The sequence below is a fragment of the Periplaneta americana genome, chromosome 13, assembly GCF_040183065.1.
Source record: "Periplaneta americana isolate PAMFEO1 chromosome 13, P.americana_PAMFEO1_priV1, whole genome shotgun sequence".
Taxonomy (NCBI): Eukaryota; Metazoa; Arthropoda; class Insecta; order Blattodea; family Blattidae; genus Periplaneta; species Periplaneta americana.
In genome coordinates this window covers 54,468,664-54,494,175 of record NC_091129.1, presented here as the reverse complement: position 1 = coordinate 54,494,175, position 25,512 = coordinate 54,468,664, and the positions used below count along the sequence as shown (strand labels likewise).

The following is a 25,512-nucleotide window of genomic DNA, read 5'->3' as shown; positions in this document are numbered from 1 at the left end:
CTCGGCGGAGCCAGCGGGGCAAGAAGATGAGGATGTAGGATCGTCTTTCAAACAAAATATAATAATAATAATAATAATAATAATAATAATAATAATAATAATAATAATAATAAACCGTGGCGCTATAGCCCGTGAAGGGCCTAGACCGACCAGCCGGCTGCTGGCCTCACGCCCACATGTCGAAGCAGAAGTGGACGATCATCTAACCCAGAATGGAGGTATCGTGTGGTTAGCACGATGATCCCCCCAGCCGTTATAGCTGGCATTCGCAACCGGATTTCGCTAGCTATCGTAGCTCCCCATATGGGCACCGGTCCCATACACTGGCCGAAATTTCATGAAAAAATTTCTTCCCCCATGGGAACTCGAACCAGCGCGCATTCCGTAACGCGAGTCCTAGGCAGGATGCCTTAGACCGCGAGGCCACGGCGCGGGACTCAAAATATAAACAGTACAAATCAATTTATTGCATTTACATTGATAAACAGAAACACTGTTTTAGGAACAGACGTAAACTTAAATTACATGTGTGTTTGTGTCACCAGACGAGTAATATTTGGAACAATCGATGTACTCGAATGCAGCCGAATCGATGCCAAATGCTTATCGCTGTGATTTGTGGCTAGTTTCACACATTTTTAGAACAGAGAAAGCCTGCTCACATAAGTGTGTCGTACCAAGCATATTCATTACCAGGCAGAGCATTTTCGTTCCCAAACGTACAGCGGATAGAGTAGTTTCTTCTGGTAGCTACATCTATTACGTCATGTGGATGCGTAAGCAAGGTCGAATATTGCAAGCAGGTGCGCATGGGGTCATTAAATAATAATGATGTAATGTATTATAAATATCCCCCTGTAACATATGATGTAGAAACAACATTCTCTTAGTTTAAACAAATTTTATGTGATGTTCGTAAAAGATTTGCATTTTCTAATCTCAGAATATATGTTTCCTTTCACTGCAACGCGATAGGTTTCGATAAAGGAATTATTTGTATATATTGTGTAAAATATAAATATTGATCCTTTGTATATTGATTTTTGTTATTATTATTTTGTCCCTGTAACGTCATGTGACGCAGGAAGAACATTTTCTTAACTCACTACAAATATCTTATAAATGAGATTATTGTCTTCAAACTCACAGATAACACATATCAGATACACTTCTTTCTCATTGTATCAGCTTGTATCATTTATAGCTGATAGCGCCACATACAAACATTGTTGCCAGTAATTATTATTTAATGATTCATGTATAATTGTTATCATTATTATTAGAGGAAAAGTCTGAAGAAATTGATCATAGTCAATTTTAAAGTACATTAATTAATGCGTTGGGCATTAAACTCTCAGGGCCGTATTCATAGACATTCTTAGCGCGGGCTTCCGGTTGATGATCAGGGAATTAACGTTTTCGTATTCATAAACCAGTGTTAGTGATATGATATCATATGAATCCTTTAGAAGTAACCAGTCACTAGCAATAATCCCAATTGCTGAAAACAATGTTCCCTTAAAAAGCTGGCTAGTAAAGTGTAATAATTATGAATAAAATACCGTGGTTGATTCCATTAGCTATTAACCATTTTAAATTATTAGAGCAATAGTTTTACAAACCACACATACGAGTATGCTCTTTGCGTGTAAAATATGGTCTTTCTGTGTGTATTTTTGTGGTTTTCATTTCGTAGATTATAACTTAATTCCAGAGATGCATGTTATGTAATATGTGTGTGAGGAGACACTACTGCACAGCGTTACTATCTAGTATATCTATTACTTTTACCCTACAGTTGGTTGCATTCTCAATCCAGATCGGCTGACAACACTAATGTTCGCTGAGTATTCACGTTTCTTGCAGAAACTTCACTCGCATTAGAATCAACCTCGCAAACCTACGTTCGGGGGATGCTTTGGAATGAGAATGCAATGGAGATCGGATGAAATTATGTGGTGACCAAGCTTCGGTCCTGGGCATAGAAACGCATGCAGTTCAGAAAGCACGGACGATAGTGTTGTGTTGGTCGAGTGGAGTGGGAGATGGAGCGCGCCGTTACTTCTTGTCTCAATATGTAAACAGTCCGTCACAGTACGGCACAAAAATATTTCACCCTGTACAGATGAAGTATATACAGTACATTCCTAGTGTAGACAATAAATGTCTACCATTAAAGTATTAACGTGAGTTGTAACCTTCAATCAGGTGTCCCTACGCCGAAGCCTGTTACACGTACCGCAGCCAAGCAGCAATACACACAGCGGTAATGCACATTACGAACCCACCTGTGCTGCTGCAGTCACCCCTCCACACGGGTCATGACGTCATTTATACTCCGTGTAGTCTAAACCTCATACTGGTTACTCTGTGTCCCTAGGCCGAAGCCTGTTGATGACTTATGTGCGAAAACGCCGAGAAAAACAGCCACTGTGACCTTATCCTCCAAAGTGCCATTAACTTACCGATTTTCCAAATGAGAAATTTTAGGCCCCACCGGGATTCTACTGCCTGCGTGATAGGCTGAAGGTCTGACTATTCTGACGCCGCAGGAGTTATAAACATAGCCTACATAAAATTAGTATTACTCGACCGAGACCAGTGGAGTCCTGCAGCCCGGGACTTCTGCGTTCGAATAGCGTCATCGCGAAAGTTCACATTATCCCCACGTTTCCATTCGGCTCGGTCGAGTTATACTAATCTTCGTACTACATGACTATCAAATTAAGTTTCATATGCTTCTTTTTTGGCGCACAACTTTCCAAAAATATATACAGATAGCAAACCATGCCGAAAGAAAATTTCCTCTACGCTTCAAAGTTAAACTTATAGGGAACAAATATGGAAATGAATGCGGTGAGTGTATTTATTTCCTTTCAAGAACGGACCAATTACAGTTCCGTTTTAAAGCTAATCCAGTGTTCCCATGTTATAGTGCTGAAGTTGCATTTTCCAACAGGATAGCATGAATATACTTAGGCCTATAAAAATCATTTATTATATGTATAGTGTTTATTCTGTTATTTTCTTCGTCACTTCGGTTCCAATGTAAATCTGTCTCAGGTTTGTATATATTTTTATCCTGCTTCATTCATTCATTTATTCATTCATTCATTCATTCATTCATTCATTCATTCATTCATAGTGTTCTGTCCAAGTACAGGTCTTTCACTGCAAGACCTGCATTCTCCAATCTTTCCTATTTCCTGCCTTCCTCTTAGTCTCCGCATATGATATCTTAATATCGCCTATCATCTTATATCTTCTTCTGCCCCGAACTCTTCTCCCTTTCACCATACCTCCCAGTGCATTTTTCAGTAGGTAGTTTCTTCTCAGCCAATGACCCAGCGAATTATTTTTCTCTTCCTGATCAATTTCAGCATCATTGTTTCTTCACTGACTCTTTCTAGCACAGCTTCATTTGTCGTAATGTCTGTCCATTTCACACGCTTCATTTCTCTTCATATCTACATTTGAAATGCTTATAATCATTTGTCTTCACTTCGTAGTAATGTTCATGTTTCCGCCTCATACAATGTCACACTCCACATAAAGCAATTCACTAGTCTCTTCCTTAGTTCTTTTTCCAGAGGCCCGCAAAAGATGCTTCTTTTTCTATTAAAAGCTTTCTTTGCCATTACTATCCAACTTGTGACTTCCTGGCAGCAACTTATGTTACTGCTTATAGTACACCGCAAGTATTTGAAGCTGTCCACTTACTCTACTGTCTCTAGAATTCACAAGTGTACCTTCTTTATTTTTCTTCATATGACCATGGTTTTGTTTTGTTTGCATTTATACTCATCCCATACTGCTCACAGCTGTCATTTAGCTCCAGTAGCATATCCCTTAGTATTGTCTTCTGTTCTTCTAACAACGCCATATCACTAGCAAATCTGATGCACTTTATTCTTCCTCCTCCCATGTCCTGAAAACTAGGATGGCAGATCTCCTGCAATCCGCGAAGAGGCTCAATAATCCTACAAATACGTTTTTAATTATCCTGCGAAAAGTCCTGATTTTTTTAATTTTGTGAAATGTATAATAATAATAATAATAATAATAATAATAATAATAATAATAATAATAATAATAATAACAATACTTGTCACTCCTCCCATGTCCTGAAAACTAGGATGGGAGATGTCCTGCTTTTCGCAGGATACTCCTTTTTTTAAGACCCTATCCTGCAATCCGCGAAGAGGCTCATTCGTACAAATATCCTGCTTTTTTAATTATTCTGCGAAAAGTCCTATTTTTTTAAATTTTGTGAAATGTATAATAATTTTACCATTTCTGTTACAGTTCATGACATTTAATAGTTTTTCAAAGCAGAGAGCATATACTATATTGTTTAAAGAGGTTATCAAATGTACAAAAAAATAATAATAACAGATTGTGTTAATACTAGATGGGTCCAGTCCAGACAACTTCTCGGATTGGTCCTCCTTTTTGTGTCTGAAAATCTGGCCAGCCTACCTGAAAACAGTTCTTCACTAAATCCCTGAAGTAGATATTGAACAGGCATCCTTGACGTACTCCTCTCCCTATTTCACTTCCTTCTGACATTTCTTCTCCTATTCTGACTTTGACTCGTTTCACAGGCTTTTCTCTCTCCAATCCACACCATTTTTCTTTAGGATTTCCATCAGTTTATTCCAATCCACTCTGTCAAACGCCTTTTCTAGGTCCACAAAAACTACACACACTTCTTTATTCACCTCGAGGTATCTTTCACCGATTGTTCATATCAGTCCAATTGTATTTCTCGTGTCTTTGCTCTTCCTGAAGCGAAACTGCTCTTCTGTCAACTGTTCTTCCATCTTAGAATATAAACTTCGATTCAATATTCGCAAGAGAATCTTGGAAAGACTTATTATGCCTTGTTCGCAGTTTTCTTTGGGAAAGGCATCCCATTGCTTTCCGCATACCACTCTATCTTTCTCATTTTAAGACAATGCATCGGTGAAAATTCTAAAATTTGTATTTCTTAACCTATGAACTTCAAATTTTTACGAGATTGTGAAAATGCAATGTTAATACAACAAAACAAATTTCAGTGCTGTATAATGTACCATTCCTGAGATATTGATGTTTAATTATATTTTTAATCGCTAAATTTATATTTCATCAATATACACATGCGATGAACGGTTTCAAATTTCTATCTATAAATTTAATATTTGCCTCACAAGACCCTATAAATAAACTGATTTGAGGATTGTAGGAAACTGTTGTTACATTTCTATTAAACAATTTTTAAATATTGATATGATTTTTCCTTTTGCATTTTAAGTTATATCATCTTGATAATCCATTTTGAATCTTGCGTACACTACTTTTAACACTTGAATATAATTAATTGATTAACAGCAGACTTACTCGTGTTAATTATGTAAGATTTGTGCGGCTTACAGCTGTTTCAGTGCTTCACGCACCATCCTCAGAGCCTACTAGATCTCGGCGTCATCTCGAACTTCTCTGCCTGTTATGTGGGTGTGTTTGATTGTTGAAAGGTGTTGAAGAGTGGAGTCAAATAGTGTGTGTGTACTGAAATTGATCTGTGTATTGAGAATTTGATCGGGGTGTGTTTTAGTGTGTTTGTATATTTCATACAAACTCACATGTAATAGTTGCGATAAGTTCTACATAGGACAGACAGGCAGATCATTCCAAACACGCTACAAAGAACACATTAAAGCAATAACCAGAGGACACAATACATACGCCGATCACATAACCAATGCTAACCATACATACAATAACATAAATGCGGACATGGAAATCCTACACATAGGCTACAACCCAAGAACCAAAAACTTTACACACTAGAACAATACGAAATATACAAACACACTAAAACACACCCCGATCAAATTCTCAACACACAGATCAATTTCAGCACACACACACTATTTGACTCCACTCTTCAACACCTTTCAACAATCAAACACACCCACGTAATAGGCAGAGAAGTTCGAGATGACGCCGAGATCTGGTAGGCTCTGAGGATGGTGCGTGAAGCGCTGAAACAGCTGTAAGCCGCACAAATCTTACATAATTAACACGAGTAAGTCCGCTAGTTAATCAATTAAATATATCATCTGCAAAAGATTTTTAAAATGATATGATCGTTATTAGTATTATGAAAAAAGCCCAAATCAAAATTTTAGTTCAGTATCGCGTAGTGGATTTTGAATGCAACAAAATGACGGGGGAAAAATTAAAGAAAAATTATTTTAAAAATTAAATGTGAAAACTGTTCATTACCATCATCGTGTTGCCCTAGAACTTCCCAGAGTAGAGCGTCAGATTAGAATAGAAAGTTTATTCCTAATAAAATACTGAAAAACTAAAAAACGTATTTTTTTCTTTTTTTTTTTTCACCAAAATTTCACCAACGCATTGCCTTAAAAGATCCCAGAGAGTCCAGCGTTGAGGTGAGGAGAGTAGATATGAGTAGATTAGGCTCTGCGGACTGCACCGAAATGCACCGCAAGGGTAATATCAGATCTATTGTGCCTCTTAATTTTCCCACACTACTCTTTTATTTTATAATAATTATTGATAATATTCCAAACAGAAAGACGAATTTCTGGACGGACTCTAACAAAAACACATTGATAATTTACAAAGTGACTAAAAAATTCTCGCAGGTCACTATAAGAGAATTGGTTGAAACTGCATTGAAAAGTCAACAACGGAGAGCTTTCATGGCTTATAAAGTTTAGAGCAGTGGTGACCAATTCATGATCTTTGTGCAAGAGGACTCTGTGCACACAGTGCTTCGTAAGAACAGTTGAGTTGGTCAGCACTGTTCTAGAGTGATATAATTGTACATACCTCTAAATTTATCCGTAATAATTTTCTTTTCTATATATTATGTATTCCCATATTCTGAAAATAGAGTTAATAGCTTAATAGGAAGTCACGGTTTCGTAACTTCTTTTAATTACTTTTAGTGTAAAATTTAATAAAGTCACGACATGTTTTTATGAATTACACAGTACATAAAAATTATTTTTCTTTACTTGTCACTAGCTTAGTGACTGATAATGGCACTAGTAATTTTAAAATGTTGATGAACTGTATATCTTGTCTCATCTCCAAAGCTGTGGGCCAGAATCGAAACTTTTGTTAAATTTATTACTCATCACAATTAGAAGTCTGTGTTAAAATAAAATATAAATTATTTCACGAAAACTATAAAATCCAAAGGTCCAGTTCTCATTTGTCACATTAGTCTGGTTTTATATGCGATAACAAGAATTTTGTTCTTTGACTTATTGAAGATATTGAGTAGATGGAATTTCTCATGTGTCTATTTTAGTGAAAGTAAGGTTCATTTCACCCTCAGACGTAAGTAGGAGTGATTTAGAGTCGAACACCAAGGTTACTGGAGTATCCTTGCAGGGGGACACTTCGTAGTTGGCCAAGATGTGGATGAGCCCCGTCTTGGTCTGCATCAGACCAAACCGCATCTCTGTAAGAAGATTATAGTTATTTGACAATCTGGTAATAGGCTCTGTAGTATCTTAATTAGTAATCAGAGAATCATGTTTATACGATGTGAATCCATATACATTCCCATTAAAGATTAGACATTGCTCCAAATATAATATTATATAGTTTTTATCATACATGATTCCGGAAGTAACTCTTGTGTAGTTTGTTTTATTTTTTTATCTGAGTGTTCCGGTATGTTTCTTAGACTTTGAGATATCTAAGGATTGATCTTCCTATCTAGAGATAGTGGGTCCCTAATTTGGTATCCCCTTAACTTGTAGTTAAGAATATTTGCGTGGATTGTAACTACAGGTTTTATATTTAGACTTTATGAGAGCTATAAGTATTGATCGTGCTATCTAGAGGTAGATCTGTCCCTAATTCGGTATCCCTTTGCCTTGTAATTAGGAATATTAGCGGGGATTGTAACTTCAGGTTTTACACTAGGGCATTCGATAAGTAATAGTGAGAATGTTGTAAATCAGTGCTACTAGCGATGACCAATGAAATCTTGTACTACGTAATAGAGCAGCGATTGTTTCATGCAACGTTGAAAGTCTCGAAATAGCTATATTTTGTAAATACAGTGCCTGTTTCTGATTTGTAGTAAACAATAAAGCCATAATGGTACGAACAAAGGTGCTTCATAATTTCAGGTTGCAAGAGAAAACATACAACTCGGTGCTTTAGGGTTAAAAAAGCTTATGGGAGAGAAGTCCTACTACAAGTTCACAATTAACTATTGCAAGTTGGGTGGAAGCGAAGCATTCACTTTCAATCAAGAGCTGACAATCAAAGACCTTTAGATCAAGGAGTGAGAGTTTCTCCAGAAATGATGTTGCAGATGGAGTCCGCCATCTCCCAAATATTTGGCAACGTATTATTGACATGGTAGGGGACTATTTGAAGTATAGAAAGCCAAAAGTTACCTAAATAAATTTAGTGTGAAACAGTAACTATGTTGCCATTATTTTTCGAATGCCCTGGTATTTAGACTTACGAGATATCTAAGAATTGATCTTGTTACCTAGAGATACATCTGTCCCTAATTCGGCATTCCCTTGGCTTATAATTAATAATATTTGCGAAGGTTGTAACTTCGGGCTTTATATCCAGACTTTTTGAGATTTTTAAGGATTGATCTTGCTATCTCTAGATAGATCAGCCTCTAATTCTGTATTCCCTTGACTTTTAATGAAAAATATAGGGCACTATCTTCATGGTCCCGGAAATGCTTGGTTTCTGAGTAGGGCTTGGAAACATGATCATAGCGCTTTGCTGGAATTATTTTGATACGGTACATTCTGTTTACATTTCCGTAGATGAACTGTTCGAAATCTCGATCTTCTGCCTGAATTCAGGCCGCAGCTCGTCGTCATATAGAGATTCGAACATGCTCCCAAATTCCTGGCATAGTTCTTGTTCTTATTGCCTGACAGGCTTGAAGAATCTTCTGACGGAGAGTCCTTTCATTATTCACAAAAGTCGAAATAAACAATGACTTTAAGCACCACCACAGAAAGAAGTGCAGTGCATTGGGATTTGGTGAGCGTGGTGGCCAAGCATGTTCGGGTCTCGATGAGACGACGAGCTGTAGCTATGTTCAGGTAGGAGGTCGACATTTTGAACAGTTCATCTAAGGAAATATAAGCAGAACGTATCATCATTCCAGCAAACAGTATACTGGTATTGGAGTATACTATGATCATATTTCCAAGCCCTATTCAGAAAGATTTTATATTCATATCAAGTTTTTTTTTTCACGTTCTACATAGTATGTTATATTAAAAATGATTCTTTCTATATTCGAATATTTCTATTTGAGCCATTATTCAGCTTAGATCTTAAAAATTGCAACTCTGTGTTTGTATCGGGTCATCATTTTGTTTTTACTAACATTTCTAGTATTAACCTGGCTATATCTTTGGATCAACGATTGAGAACATTAAGCACTATGTTACCCCGTTCCAAGACCGGAGTTTGATGATACTAGATTAAAATACAAACAAGTCACGTTACTAGGTATAGGAGGGAAGAAAAATAATGCAACTATTTACGTAAACTACGAACTATTGCAATTTTCAGTTTGATATTTTCGTTAGGTTTCTTTTATTCAAAATACAGTACAGTATTAACAATGTGTTTTTACTCAGTAACAGAACTATCTAGGCGGACGCCGGATGTATTCATTATGCAATGTATAACATATTGTCTACGCACATTAGCATACAATATGGAGAGTGCATTTAAATTGAAAAATAATAAAAATCTGGATATTTAAACAAATTGTTGAAAATGATAGCCGTTCATTTCTTTTGTGAGCATATCGAAAACGTTTTTAAGTATATCTTCTGAAATTGAATGTATTGTTTATGGAATGTAATTCCTTAATTCTTCTATTGTTGAGGATGTTTAACAAGCACAATTGTTTTACAGTCACTCCAAAAGAAATCATGCAAACCATCATTCGACATGGAGAGCCATAATCCTGTGCCTCTTGAAATTATAATTCTGTACCTACTCTATAACAGAGTACCTTACTTATGTATTGTAATCACTTCACTTCTTCCCGATTCACACAGATAAATTTACTCAGATTGCTGTCTACTGTTCGTCCAAGTAGTTATGTCGCAGGGTCGTAGAAAAGGGAAAACATGGAGCTAAGACAGCCCAGCCACTAGCCCTTACAGAGACGAGACGATAAAAGTCACCCTTGGCTCCCTTTATTGCGCATGCGCTATCGGTGAAGAAATTCCGCTTCCGGTGTGACGCTGAGCCCCGTTGTAAGCATAAAAATGTTTTATTTACCGCAGTAATTGTGAACTGGATTTCTTTTACTTTCATTCGAGATTGATGGATTAGTTTTCAAACTTCTGTAATAATGCCTGTGGTATGCAAACATTGCAGTACCATATTTAGTAAACAGTCGAATTTAAACAGAAATTTAAGACATGTACATAAAATAGAGCACGTGAACATGATATCGTATCAGTAATATTATATCTTTCTCTTGTAAAATTTCCAGTTTTGGAATTACAAGGTTTTGATCGCCACCCGACGATGAGCCATTAGTTTCACTGTCATTAATATAACCCAATTTATCATTGTATTCCCGTTCACTGCACTTTCAGTGGGGACAATTTTCTTTATTAAGCATTTATCCATTATCAGTAGTTATATAGCCGTTGCTAATCAATTAACGAGCACACACCTACGACGACGATCATAACAAAAAAAAAAAATCAACCTAAAAACGAGTGTTGATAATGGTTAGTTTTAAATTTTGGGTAATTAAGTAGTAATCATCAGCCAGGCCATCTTCCCGTAATAGAGATCCAGGATAGATACATTACCAAGTAGGCTATATACATATATTTTAATAATTGTGTAGAAACAAACCATCGACAGGTCGTATCGGCCAGGCCATCATCTTACTACAACAGAGATCCAGGGTGTAAAGTGGATACTGGATGACAAGTTAATCATACATATACAAACGAAATTTAATAAAAGAAAATACATATGATAACGAAGGTGCCCTGGACCTCTATTGCGAGAATATGGAGGCCTGGCCGATTAGTACTACATAATTACCATACACTGTTAATTAACTGTTAGCTCTGTGTTATTTCCGCTTGGTAAGACTTAGGACCATTACTATTCGATCCCAATAGTTCATAGATTTGAACTGAACTACAAAAATGTGGATCATGGATAGAGAAATGGAGTCACTCTGTTGCATGTGTGAAGATTCACCGATCTCAAATTCAGGAAAGATAGCGGCATTGTGAATTGCTTTACTAACATGTTCGACAGCTGACCTCCTCTATCAGTGTTTTAGATGGATAAAAACATTTAGGGCCTATAGGAACTCATAAAGTTAGTGGTATGTTTCCTAATTTACCATGATATTTAGAATGCTATTGTTCTAAGGGTGTCCCGATTTGTTCTTTTGGATGGTTCCTTGTCCATTTTGTCACTCAACTGTGGAATAATAAATAATAATGAATATAGGTCTATACCGGTAATAATAAAAAAAATATATATATCTTCTTTTTTCCGAGATGTTCCAGTCGAACCAAACCACTACTCTCTATAGAGTTCAAATAATAATCTTTGGTCTATAACCTACTTCATCTTTCAAACAAATTAATTCAATTTTTGGCTAAACTAGTGCTGAAGTAGTTCCCCGCTTATATACATGTTGCATATACGAATCTGTGACAGGTTAGATTTGGTTAGTTTAGGGTTTTGTTACGCCATGCATATATTTGTCTATGGTGCATATACGATCAACTGTATCTACATAAAAAGAAACCCTTATAAATTCAACAATTTTCACTTCCGAAATCACCAGAACTACTTCAGCGCTAGTTTCGCCGCTTTATTTACATAGGAATATCTCTTCGAATTGTTAACAAGGTTGAGATCACTCTTAATTTTACTGGATGTGATGCCCCTGGTTTTATAAATTTGGACACAAAGTGTCTTGTAGCCCCTCTGAAGTTGGCACTTACGTTTGGTGATATTTATTTGCATATCACGAGATTCGTAAGTTGGTTTACAGTTGAAATATCCAGAACTACCTCAGCGCTAGTTCTTGCCGCCCCTCTGAAGTTGTAGATGGAATATTGTGTTAGCCAAGTTTAATATCAATACTACCACCAGAAATTAACTCTTAATACATATAGCCTATCAAGACTTATGAGGAAATATTCTGGAATACAATTGTACGAAAATAACGTTTGACTTGGATAACAGGAGCTGGAGTAATAATTGTGAAATCTATCAATGCACTATTATTATAATTACGTAACTTGTATCACCGAAATGTAAATAATATATGATCGTGACGAAGGTGACTCTAGAATGCGGTGAATAAAACAATTTTTATGTTTACAACGAGGCCCGGCATCACACCGGAAGCGGAAATACTACACCGATGGCGCATGCGCAAAAAGAGAGCCGAGGGTGACTTTTATCGTCTCGTCTTACAGAGGGGCCAGTAGAAACGGATGTTGGAAACAGGGAAGTGACGTAACCAAACGGATACAATACTTGTGCGAAAATATGATTCAATAAAGAATGCATTTTATTCACTGGAAAATAGGACCATATTTCTGGAACGTACTATACTCACTCAATACTGTATACTGTGACCGTAAGACGACTTTGACTTCATATGCGGCCTTGGGTGGAAGTTTACTACTAGAAGGGGTAGGAGTGAAGTACATTAAAATACTCGGGTACAATAAAAATTGAAGTAAAAATAAAATGATGTCCCTGTACTTTTTAAATCTATCTTTCTCATTTCGGTTCAATTACTTATAATTGTCTTTTGTTCCAATGGTGCCTTCATTTTCTGAAACTAAAGTATCGTGTAATGTATTATTTAGTGATTAATTGGCTGGTTGATTACTATGGACCACACACATACTGTAGTTTCTGCAACTGATACGTAGAGCAATAAATTATTTCTGCTTTCGCCTTTATTAAATTTATTCTCGAAATATTTCCTCTTAAATCTTAGGCACTTGTCCATTCGATGGAACTAGTCATCCAAGCGCTGCAACCACATTTGTAGAAGCACTTCAGATATCAGCATGTTGAAGGCCTCAATCGAAGTGTCGGCGGTGTTAAAGGATAATCCGCGCAATTTATTCCTGGTGGTTTCAAAATCAGGACTGTAAGGTGGCTGAGTCATTAATTTCACGCCAGAAATGGCTAAGAATTCCACGGTCTGTTTAGCAGTTTGAGACCATGCATTGTCATGGTGGAGGACAATATGGCTTCGTGGTCATTCTGTACGCACTTTTCCAAGACGGTCGGTAAACAAATGCTGGTATACCACTCGGCATTAACCGTACGACGACCCTCCAGTGGAATAGAGATGACAGGACGAGAGTGACAAAAGAACGAGACAGGCATCTTCTTGCTAATGCCTTTTTTTTTTAACGTTTGTTGGCTTATTTTAGTCTGCGAAGATCCATTGTGCGGAGTGCTGTTTATTTACTGAATCATCATAGTGAATCCATGTTTCGTAACCTGTTATGATGTCAGAAACAGAATTTCGCCAGCCACGATTTAATATTTTTAAGCATTTTGCACCGATTAACATGTGTTTGTTTCTCAGCTTCTGTCAAATTATGTGGAATCCACGGAGCACACAGCTTCCTCACAGCAAGATGATTATGGAGGGTCTTTTGTTTTGCACTCATACCGATTTCCAAAGATGCTCGAATCTCGGCATAAGTGATTCAGTTTTCTTCTTTAATCATTTTATGCACAGCGTCGGTATTACTAACACTGGTTCTTGTAGCAGGTTGACCCTCGCTGAAATCATTGCTGATGTAATAGTAAGTACGTTCACATTTGAATTCATCAAGTCAATTATACACAGTCCTTGCTGACGATACTTCATCTCCGAAAGCATTTTTTAGTCTTTGAATGCATTCTTTTGGCGTCAAAGACGATTTAAAAGCATAAAAAATCATATCCCCAAAGTCTTGTCGATTTAAATGCATAAATTTGATCTGTTAACTTAAAAAATATGTAGCAGCCAAAGTAGGAAATTTATTTTGCTTTGTAAACAGAAGTTGTCTTGGAAACAGAATTGAAGAGGTGGATTCCAAACTGGCGTAAGTCCAAATGACAAGTTACGAGAAAATGACAAAAGCTGATAAAATAAATTTGATGCCCTTAGTATCTGCATATGTTTTTTTTTTCAAACGGATCTAAGTCAAGACTTAGGAGAGTCGGTTAAATGAACTTAGACAGTTACATATAGGCTTCAAAAGTATAAATTAAAACTTGAATAAACCAAGTTGAAATGTTAAAAATAGAACTTAGGATACTTTGGAGTCCACCTCTCCAATTGCATTTGTTATCGAAGAAAAGATGATCTTGTTTATTGCTGTACATATAAGTTTGCAGAAACATTAAGAGTGATGTCCGAATATAGTGAACTACATAATGTAACGGTGATACAAGCAATTCTATATACCGTAGGGTTTTATCGATATGCATCACTCACGTAGCAGATGTGTTCAACATATTTTCTCCACGATGTAGGCCAATCTAGGACAAAGGAAGACGGTCTGCTCTAGCCAGTCAGAATAGAAAACGGTTGACATTTTGTGTACATTGAAAACTGTTCCGAACTTTCTGAAGCGACTTATCTTCCTCCGAAAGGAACTGAACTTGTCTTGTGTTCATTCTGCTGTATATTGTCACACCATCCTGCTTCATGAGCAGGCAGTCCTATTACTATGATTATTAGAAGAGAAAATTCGCTCCAGCGCCGGAGATCGAACCCGGGTCCTTGCTTCTATGTACGAGTGCTCTAATCACTGATCATTGTTACCATGACAGATATATTCTATAGGACCAAAAATTAATTTATATGTAAATTCTTCGCTTAACAGTGCATATTACTGTGGAATCTCGTCCACCAAGTCACTCAATTGAGTGCGTTCCTTGTATAATGGGAGTTGACTTAATATATTATATCATCATATAATATGTCGAACTTGGAGTCAAGCCACAAAACACTAGAGGAGAGGATTCGATCCGGTGTTGTGGATTGAACTTCGGCGTAGCTCAGTGGTTAGAGCCGAGCACTTTGTACATAGAACCAAGGACCCGGGTTCGATCCCCGGCGCCGGAGCGAACTTTTCTTCTCTAATAATCATTGTTACCGTAACAGTTATATTCTGTAAGACCAAAAATTAATCTTTATTTAGTCCTATTACTGATAAATATCTGGTAACTTATTTGTTTAAAATTCTGATGGGAGTGAGGATGGAGAGAGCTAGACGGCCGAATACTTAAAGTGGTTAATAATATAAATGATTTTGATGATGTAGTGTCAATATATAGTCTATCTAATATAGATCTATCGCTCTGTGTTATTATTTTTGTTATATACTTTAATAGTATTTCTAACTTGAATCGTATATTCTCAGAACTTCTACTGAGCTTTCTTGCGCTTTAGCATTAGATCTGACTCACCAATGCATATCCGTGGTCCCTCGCCAAACGGAAAATAAGCAAAATTGGGTCGGCTCCTCTTGTTCTCCTCAGAAAAACGTTCCGGGTTGAATCTTTCAGGTTGTGGATAGTATTCTGGGTCGTGTTGAATAGCCATGACTGGAATATAAACCGCAGTTCCTGCCGGAAGTGTGACCGTGTCGCTTCCTTTCTTACTGGGGGCCGGAAGCTTGTAGTCCATAAGTGAATCCCTGTCCAGGAAAGGTAACGTGGGGTACTTCCTCAGAACCTCTGTAACAGAAGTAATGCAATGTAACTTAGTAGTGTATTGTGATTTGAAGGCCTGTGATTCTGTCGCTGTGACAGGTTTGTCGTTGGTTCCGACTGTGGCTATTGTTCGAAAACCACAGCTCTGAAAAAGCGCCATCTCTGACCTAGCGATGGCGACTGATGCACGTATACATGACAGCTCCAGACAACTGGGTGTCAGAATATTCATACTAACTTGAAGGATAACATACATCTGGGATTTAATTAATGATTGTCCCATTCAAAAGGTTAACGCTAGCAACTCTTTGATACTCAAGTCACGTCCACACGACACCGAATGCACTCGCTACAGGTTAGGTACTAAACATGGGGAAAATACTTATTTTATGTGCTAAAAATGGGAAAAAATAGACTATTTAATTGTGTTTCAATTATTTTATGTGAATGTAAACAATGTGCAATACTCACCAGTATACATTTTATGCTGTCTCGCCATCTGCTAATGAATTGCAGAACACAATGAGATTCATCCTCAAGTGTCCATCACAAATGACTAATATGGGTGTGGCTGAACACTGCCTTGTACTGGGGAAAAAGAGCGTCCAGGCCAATGAGAAACAACATGCACTCCTTAAAGACATATTTGATTGCAAAAGAAAGGAGGCGTTATGATAACTTACAAGGCACTCCTAAATAACACATGAATGTGTGTTAGTTACAGTACAGTTTTTTAGTAGTGACAGCTCTTGTCGCTTGAGGTGAGAGAGCAGACTACAGTTCCACAGATAAGCAATTTCGAGAAACAGTTGCCAGCTGTCACGTCTAATCAACTGCACTGAACATTCGGGTAATGATTAATCTGAAATGGGGCTTCTGTCGAAAATTATTTGACTAAAACTTAATTTTTATGTGTTATAGGTCTATGTGAATATTTGAAAATATATATTTACATTTAAAGAATTCAAAATGTGTGTTTTTATGTGAAATAAAATTTAAAATAATTATGAGTTTTTATTTTATTACTTTCTCAAAATTTGAGTTTGCTCGTAGACAAAGTATACCAAATAATAAATTTGTATAATGCTTTAAATATAATGTTCAGTTATTAAAGAAAATTCTAGTTTACAATAGTGAAAAATCCTGAAAAGTTCAGTAATTAAGGTATATAATAGCAATGGTTTCTAAAAATTTGTAAGGAACCTCTGATAGTGGCAATATTTCTTTTAAAATGGATGTTGGCAGGAAAGAAGATTTCCTGAATTTTGCTAGTCGGTACGGATGAAATCGCAACCGCTTGCGAAGAATCTTGCCTAAAATTACTGTACTATTTACGGATTGTAGGCCCACTGGGTGGACCTGCACCAGACTTTGTTCGGTAATGCCGTTGCACATTAATAACCGACCGGTTCACATGAAAATCGAGCACACAAAAACTTTTCTCCTCTTTCGCCTCAACAATGAACAAATTTATTTATATGCGCTATTATGAGGCAGTGTTACCAGCGAATAGGGATTATACGCTGGTGTTACGAACTAGGAAAACAGTGTTGCCACAACTAAATTTTGAGTTTCTGTTTCCATTACTTGGTTCTATTTTCATGCACCTCAGATTCATAGAACGATTGCATGTGTTCGAAACCGGAAAGGTCTTTTGTGGGACATGTATAAGAATGAATTGTTTTATAATTTCAGAAAACAACTTATCAATTAGAACAGAAAACATTTTTCTGTTCTTAAGTTTCATATCACAAGTTTATATATCCACAAATATTTTCGATTTTTTTTAAATATCTTCAGGTGGAGAGACATAAATTGACCAATTGAACATAGGTAAAATGCAAGAAAAATGTATATACACATATTAATAAAAATGAAACCTGCTTTACAGGGAGCTACTACCTGAAAGCCAGATTTGTATAATACATTCGTTACTGGAGGTACGTTAACAGAAAGCCACAATTTAAAGTCACACAGTATTTGTGTGCACTCACAGTTGAGGCCTGGCGTCTTGTCAGCTCATGTGAGTTGTGTGGATATAAAAGGAAAAATTATGACGGTGTCGTGTATAGTTCCTGGGGTAGCTCAGTCGGTAGAGCATTCGCGCGCTAAGCGAAGGGCCCCGGGATCGATACCCGGCCCCGGAACAATTTTTTCCTTGAAATTATTAAAAAATGAAACTGTTTAAAAACATGACATAAAATTTGGTTCTAAGTCATTTCAATATGATAAAACATTTTGTAAAATTTCAAACTAACAGTTATACAAAGTGATGAACACAAAATTTGAATCTCTTGATGTTAAAAAACAAGTTTCAATGAAATCTTAACCTCAATATGACTTTCAAATATTTTGTGGGAGCTCTGTATAATAATAGATTATTGGATTATAAGCAGTGTTATGATGGAAGCATAATTATAGAAGGAATTAACTGACCGGAGACCACCATGTCGAGGTATGTCATCTCCTGCACGCCGTCGTATGTGACAAGATGATCATGTCGCACCAGGGTGTCCACGATCTCGCCACGCAGACGCTGCTGCACTTCTGGGTGGAGTGCCAGCTCAAAAAAGGGCGAAGGCCATGGTGGTGGAGGAAGTATCGAATCCAGCTGTGAGGAAGTTGAAGGCCTGTGCCACAAAGTCGTCATCTACGAGTGTAGGCGTGCTGACGCCCTTTGACGCATCCTCCTGTTGCACCTTTTTCCTCAGCTCCATTATGTTGTCTAGAAAATCTTTGCGAATGACGCCGTGTTTCTCCCTGAAATTGAGCAATGATAATTTCGATTATTTCGCTGACCAAGACAAGTTTCGTTGTTCTAATTTCAACTGTCAGTAGAAAAATGACAAGCTTGATTTACATCTTTTTCATAACATTGTATGCTGAAGTATATTAATTCTCTTTACGGCCTTTGTTCCTCACAATTATCTAATCCTCTTCAGTGGGACGGCGAACTCCAGACTGAGGCAAATGGTCCAAGGACTAAAAACTCATGTCAACAGTCCCGATGCTCCTTGCAATACAGTGAGATCACACACACCATTCGAATTTTTTCCCCTCCCAAGTTTCTCTTTTTTGTCTGTGCTTTTGTCGTTCGTGTAGAAGTTCAATCATTCAAATAAAACTTATTTAACTCTCTATTGGCCTGAGAGTTACATCCAGTAATTCTATTTTGTTTAACATGAGAGGGAATGTTCTTTCCATTGTTAACTAATGTGACTTCAAACTTACAATACGGCTGCTGTTTCCTACATTTTTTAATGCTCTCCGAGGTTCAGATATTTTACACTCTAGATGTCAATATTTATTTTACCATTATGTCATTGTCGACGAATGTTATCGGGAAGACACAACCATGTTATGTAAAATAAAAATTAATCAACATTTTAATTTTACTGATGTGTTATTTACATCACTATCAACTGTAGGCCACGCCACCGTTTTTGGCATGTGAAATAAGTAATGGGAACCTTAAGTGCGAGTATCTTACCTTTGTAACTGTCTATGGGTGATAAAGCTGACAATTGTGATTGGCAGATTGTTGATGTGACGCGTATTTAGGAAGAGGTACCGTTCTCAGCTGCAGTGGCAACATGAACTCACTGACTGGACATTGTACTCAAAGACACAACGCAGGAACGCTAGCGTAGGGAAAGTTAAGTGCGAGTATCTTACTTTTGCCGTAGGCTGGATAGCAGACTGCTGACATAACGTGTATAGGAGGTGGTACCATTCTCAGCTACACTATCAACAAATGCTCGCAGCCTGTGCATTGTACTTAAGGTTACGCGCCAGAAACGCTGACGTCAGCAATAATATAGAGGCTTCAAAACATTTTCTGACTTCAGAAAACAATTTGGGGTATAGAGAGAGGGTTAATTTAAATTAGGGAATTCTAGATGAATGAAAAGGCTTCTGGAATATGAAGGTCACTTTGCTTCAGTATTCTCTATTTCTCCATTATTCCTATGCTGTACCATATCTTTTATTTCAGAAACCTTTTAAATCTCGAAAATCCTATAGAGGAAGTACCTCGGGTCAGTTGCTATTGTTCGCGTCAATATCTGGGATTTCAGTACTTGAAAATGCAACGTAAAATAATGAGAAATACCAATGGATAAGTAAATCAACAAAAGTAAACAAACAAATATAAATTAATACATAAATAAATATAAATAAAGTAAATGAATGAAAAAATAAAGGAATAAGTGAATAAATAAATAAATAAATAAACAAATAAATAAATAAATAAATAAATAAATAAATAAATATATATATATATATATATATACACACACTGAATACTAGTAGACCTACTAATATTCCAACACATTAAAAACCTTTTATTTTGTTTTCTTAATTATAATTATTACAAACATTAATTTTCTTAGAGGAGGGAGGTCATTTTGTAGAGATAACAAATAGTCTATTTGTAAAAGTAGTCATAAGAAAATAATTGTTTCATATTTGAAAGGACTGTATACGCTGCAAAACCTTCATCTTAGACTAATTTAATTTAATTTGTTACCATTTTTAAATATGTACATTCATTAACGCTTTATCTCACATTTTATATTTTATATTTTAATACAATATGGTTAATGTAACCCATTGCACATCAGTATAACAGTTCAATAGAGGTAACAGTGATCTGAAGTTTGTTTACAAAACCGAAAACGTTCATCAAGTAGAATGAAATAAAAATATCACATTATTATATAAGATAAGTTTATGACGGACTTAAAGAAAATATTGTTAAATGTAAGTGGTTGATTTTATGTATTAATCTATCCGCTGTGGAGATCTTACGAGTCTGAGGAGAGGTTTCGACATATTCTCATCAACATTTCCTTTGTTAGTAATGAGTAGAGACCGGAATCTTAGCCACTACTCTTTGAAGTTAAGTCGTTCGGTGTTTGTGCACTGTGTCAAATGACGACGAATAGTAGTGGCGCGCGGCGCTGTGCGATGTAAACAGACTACTTCCGTATCATTGACAACCACAGAATGCAATAAAAGAATGATTTCAATAGTAGGGCTGTATTGTGTAATGTACAAAAGAATAAACATAGTCTTTGCTGTGAGCTTTCAAATTAAAATGTTACTGTTTCACAGGCATTACACTCAATGAAATGTTTAAGCCTATATTACAATAATTTTTATCTAAAATTTTACCTTAAAATGCTACTATTTCACAGGTACTTATCAGAGTAATATGAACACTCTTATTCAAATATAAGATTCAGGTTTTTATATGTAACACGTGTTAATACGTGTTAACGTTCCAAGGTATAGACTATATAGACTCTTAAGATAAAAATCCACATTTATTTTTTAATGTTTTTCAAATTTTGGTGACATGAGTCTTGGGAGTAAACTAAACAATTTATATAATTCAAACTTGAAAATCGAATTTGGAGGGCCAAAGAAATTAAAAAAAAAGAAGAAAAATCAATAAAATTTTGGACCGACATAGCATCATTATAAATATTGACCTAGGGTAAAACTTATTTCGCCAAAATGATCCTATGTCTATGGAGAATGTTACATATTAAAATTTTATTATTTATTTATCTTGAACCATTCAAAAGATATGCTACATTATATAAGCTCTTTAGAAAAATAATGTATATTTGTATATTTTTGGAAAAAAATAATTATAATCAATTGCAAATAATAATATTAGTTTACAACATAGCCACATATTTAAGCTTTAATTTGGTACCTCAATTAAGTATTTTGCCAATTGGATGTCTATTTGTTGTCCGTCGAAAGGATAACAAATGTCGGAAAATGTGAAATAGGAGAAAACAAACACTGAAGATGGTGTAAGGTATAGAAAATATAGTGCGCTTGTATTATAAATGCCCAAATTTTATGAAATTATTGAGACAATGGGTACAAGTTACATCATTTTGAAAAGTAGAAGAAATGAATTTTCAGATGAGGCAAACATATTATTTACCAAAATTTTGAAGATATCTGACATTTCTGGTGTCGATGTGCACCTTAATACGTCACGCCTTGATTGCAGTCGGCTTCCATTTTCGGAAACGGAAATCATTTTAATCGTAAGTTAGTATTGCCACATTGTACGATAGTTGGGCGGACACGATAATTTGGACCTCGGTTATAGGTCATTCATTATCTCGTGAAATCAAATCAATTCAGAGTAATAACCTTATGGTGGACGTAAGTGAGCTAGCTAGCTGGAAGTGGAAGCGTAGATAGGAAGAGAAACTTCTCAGTCCACTTTATTTTTTTCCCTTACGCGCAAGTGGGTTTCACGAGATAACGATTGGCCTGTTGTATGTTCTCGTGTACGATTCCCACATTTTCCATGAGTCGGTGTCTATGATGATAATAATTGTATGTAAAATGTCTTGACTTGCGGCCATGAGATTAGTTAAAATCCTTTATTAATATCTTTTGAAAAAAAAAAGGCAAAATGACCCAAGACTGACCTGTATTCCACAATGCTCCACACAGAGTCCCGCATGAAGCTATTAACTTTGTCGTCGATGATCTTCGGTCGGAACACCTTGACCAGTGAGGGCGAGAAAAAGACCAGAAGAGTGCCGAAGGCCCGCGACAGTGTTGGCTTGAACACATTGTTCAGAATCTGCCTGAATTCGGAATCCGGGCACTGCAGCGAGTTGATCTCGATGCCGAGGGCGCAAGACGCTATCACGTCGGTAGTGAACCGCGCCATAGTATCTTTCATTTGGACCGGAGATCCTGGAGAACACAAGTATATTATGTATCTTCATGCATCAGTTCAAGAATTAATAATATAAAGAATTTTTTCTCAATATACCACTTCATTAAACTGATACGACGTAGCGCGCGGTAACAGGAGATTTTGGTTTTCTATTTCAAAAGCACTTGCGACGGTGACGGTGAAATGAGTCCGGGGTCCAGCACCGAAAGTTACCCAGCATTTGCTCATATTGGGTTGAGGGAAAACTTCGGAAAACCTCAACCAGGTAACTTGCCCCGACCGGAAAACGAACCCGGGCCACCTGGTTTAGCGGCCAGACGCGCTAGCCGTAAGTCCACAGGTGTGGACGGAAAGTGTAAATGGTCGTTTGAACAGCGTGTGTTTGCGATAAAATAATTTAAAAAGACAATGATTGTGTAGAAGCTGCAAGACGAGACTTCCGACGTTATAATTCTGTTCATCAGCTCTCGCTATACAGATCTGAGTTAAGAACTATGAAACAACAGGTTCAGCAGTCATCAAGAAGCATCTTTAACCAAGGAAAACTGTCCGAACACCAGAGAATGTCGAAGTTGTGAGAACCTCTTTCTTGCGAAGTCCCTAGTGTTTTGCATGCGAGATGTTGTTTCGTTGGGTTCGCCATATTACACTTTCGGCAGGATATTGTTCAAAATGTAAATTTCCATTTTTATGAGATTCAGTTAATCCCAGAACTAAAAGTTTTTTAATAATAATCACAAAAATATCTATAGCATTAATATACTGTATAATCATTGGCCTATAGGCATCATCTGTAAAGTTACAAATATGTAAGGCAACATTTACAGTATCTACGTATAAAATTATTAACGTCTGTGACATCATCAGCAGTAGAGTAATAATATTAACATTACATATCTTAAGCGACAATGTCAACAACAGAAAACCTCTATGTGAACATTTTGGCCAAGTGTAAAATATTTCCATAACTACAACATTATTTTCAACAATGCGGATCTAAAAATCTCTCGGTAGGCGAGGTAGTTTCGCTGTTAAATTTTCGCGATATGACAGTAATAAGCGTAGAAAACTCACCTTTTGAGTTGTCTAAATATTGCACCAACTGCTTAGCGCAACTGTCCATCAAGTGAAACATTTGTTTCATCTTTCCTGAAGCAAATGTAGGCGACAAGCTCAACCTCATGTTCTTCCAGCTTTGTCCTTTCAGCGAGAAGAGAGTTCTGTGCAGAATAGGATTCTTCTCCGCGTCCACGGTTGCTTTGTGGTTGATGAACACCTGCGCGTCCTTCACCAGAACGCTCTTGATGATGTCCAGATCGTTAATCACCAGGGCCGGCTGATGGAATGCGAAGATTCCTATGTAAGACTTATCTTTGTGTTCGTCATACACAGTTTTCAAGTAGTGACCTATTCCATATTTCTGAAGCACTACATCCTTGAAGTTACCCACGAAGGGCAAGGGCTTAATATAAGGGATTCCTAGATTCTTCCAAAAGTTGAAGGTATGTGTCAAATATACATAAAAGACTAGAAACAACGCACACAGAAACGCTAAAACATCAAGGACTAGCGAGTTGAATATAAAAGCCATTGTAAGACTAAGTTTTTCGTTGAATGGGATGTAGTTCTGTTAAGGTTTAGTCATTTAGATCTTAATTCTGTGTGTTACACATTACAACATTTAAACGCGATGTTTAATGACATATGGATACTATAAGAATCGCTAAGAATGTTCGTGCCTGCGGCTTATAAGCCGGCAGAAACTTGACGCGTCACAATCACTTCTTGGTACTGACGCGTGTTTATCGTTGTTTGCCTTTCGCAGACACCTCCACACCATTGCTGCCAATATCAGAGACGAAATTTACGCTAGCCATAGGGAATATCTAATTACATATTGTTTTTCATGTCTATTTAAATACCCCATACAATTTTCCATTTTGAAAGTGATGTACTACCATCAGTGCGCGCGATAGCGCTCCGATTAAGACTGTATTGTAAGTTGTAGGATCGCGAGTTCGATTGCCGACCATACTATATCCATGGTGTGTCCACCGCTGTGAAGTAACTGTTAGCATGTCTGACCGTGATACGAACGGTCCAGGGTTCAAATCCTGATTACAAGTTACCTGTAAAGCGAAAGTCAATCAGATGGAAAATCTTCGACCTCATATCGCCAAATACCACTTCGCTATTACCACGAAGCTAAATAACAGACATTTGATTAAATAACCCACTAAAAAGGTGACAGCGCTGAATTCTACCTACATACAATCTCATATCTTCAGAAAATCTCCTATCACTCTCATATTAGACCAGTTGTATTTTAAAATTTAATTATAAAACTATTGCATGGCTTGAAACTTCAAAATTATTGCAGTTGTAGTAGTACTAATAAAATCAGTAATATTTTAATCAACAAAATGATAACTATGGAAATGTGAAAAAGGAAGAGCTCTTTCACGACCTCTGAAGGGGATACCGGTATGTTTATCTTTGGAATAAACTGGCAAGTGAGACCGTAATGTCAGTATCGACGAAAACATATTTTCATAAAAAAAATTGCTATATCGTTGGCTTACAAGCAAAACACATTAAGTAAAAACTATTACCTCTGAGAAAATGGCGTTTTGAAAGATCTTAACAAAACTGAATCCTCAAAATACAATTTTTGTAAGTTGTTTTTCTTTATGTGTATTTAATTTTCCAATTCTAAGTTCATACACAGATATTAGCCTATTTACATTATACAGACCTTTTGCTCAGAAGTAATACTTTTGACTTAATTTGTTTTTCTTGTAAACATGGGATATATGAAGGGTTCACAACCAGAGTGGACCAAGTCCATCTGGAATAGTTCTGAGATATTGAGTCTTAAAGTTCCTGGCTCACGCTTAGCAACCTTCACCTTCCATAGGAAATGCTGCCCTCTGTGGAGTAACAAATGAGTTATGGACTTTGTTATGGCAATGAATAAATCTAAGTTTTCTTCATCCGAGATTGTATTAATCCACAAACTGATCACTGGT

General features: G+C 36.6%; 1 non-coding gene and 1 pseudogene across 1 annotated transcript; one reads left to right on the top strand and one right to left on the bottom strand.

The window, feature by feature from the left end:
- LOC138711629 (uncharacterized) overlaps positions 1-24,214 on the bottom strand; it is an 86,200-nt pseudogene extending 61,986 nt beyond the window's left edge.
- Positions 17,836-17,909, top strand: TRNAS-GCU (transfer RNA serine (anticodon GCU)). The gene has a single exon. It is a non-coding gene; the product is annotated as a tRNA-Ser (tRNA).
- Positions 24,215-25,512: the final 1,298 nt, after the last annotated feature.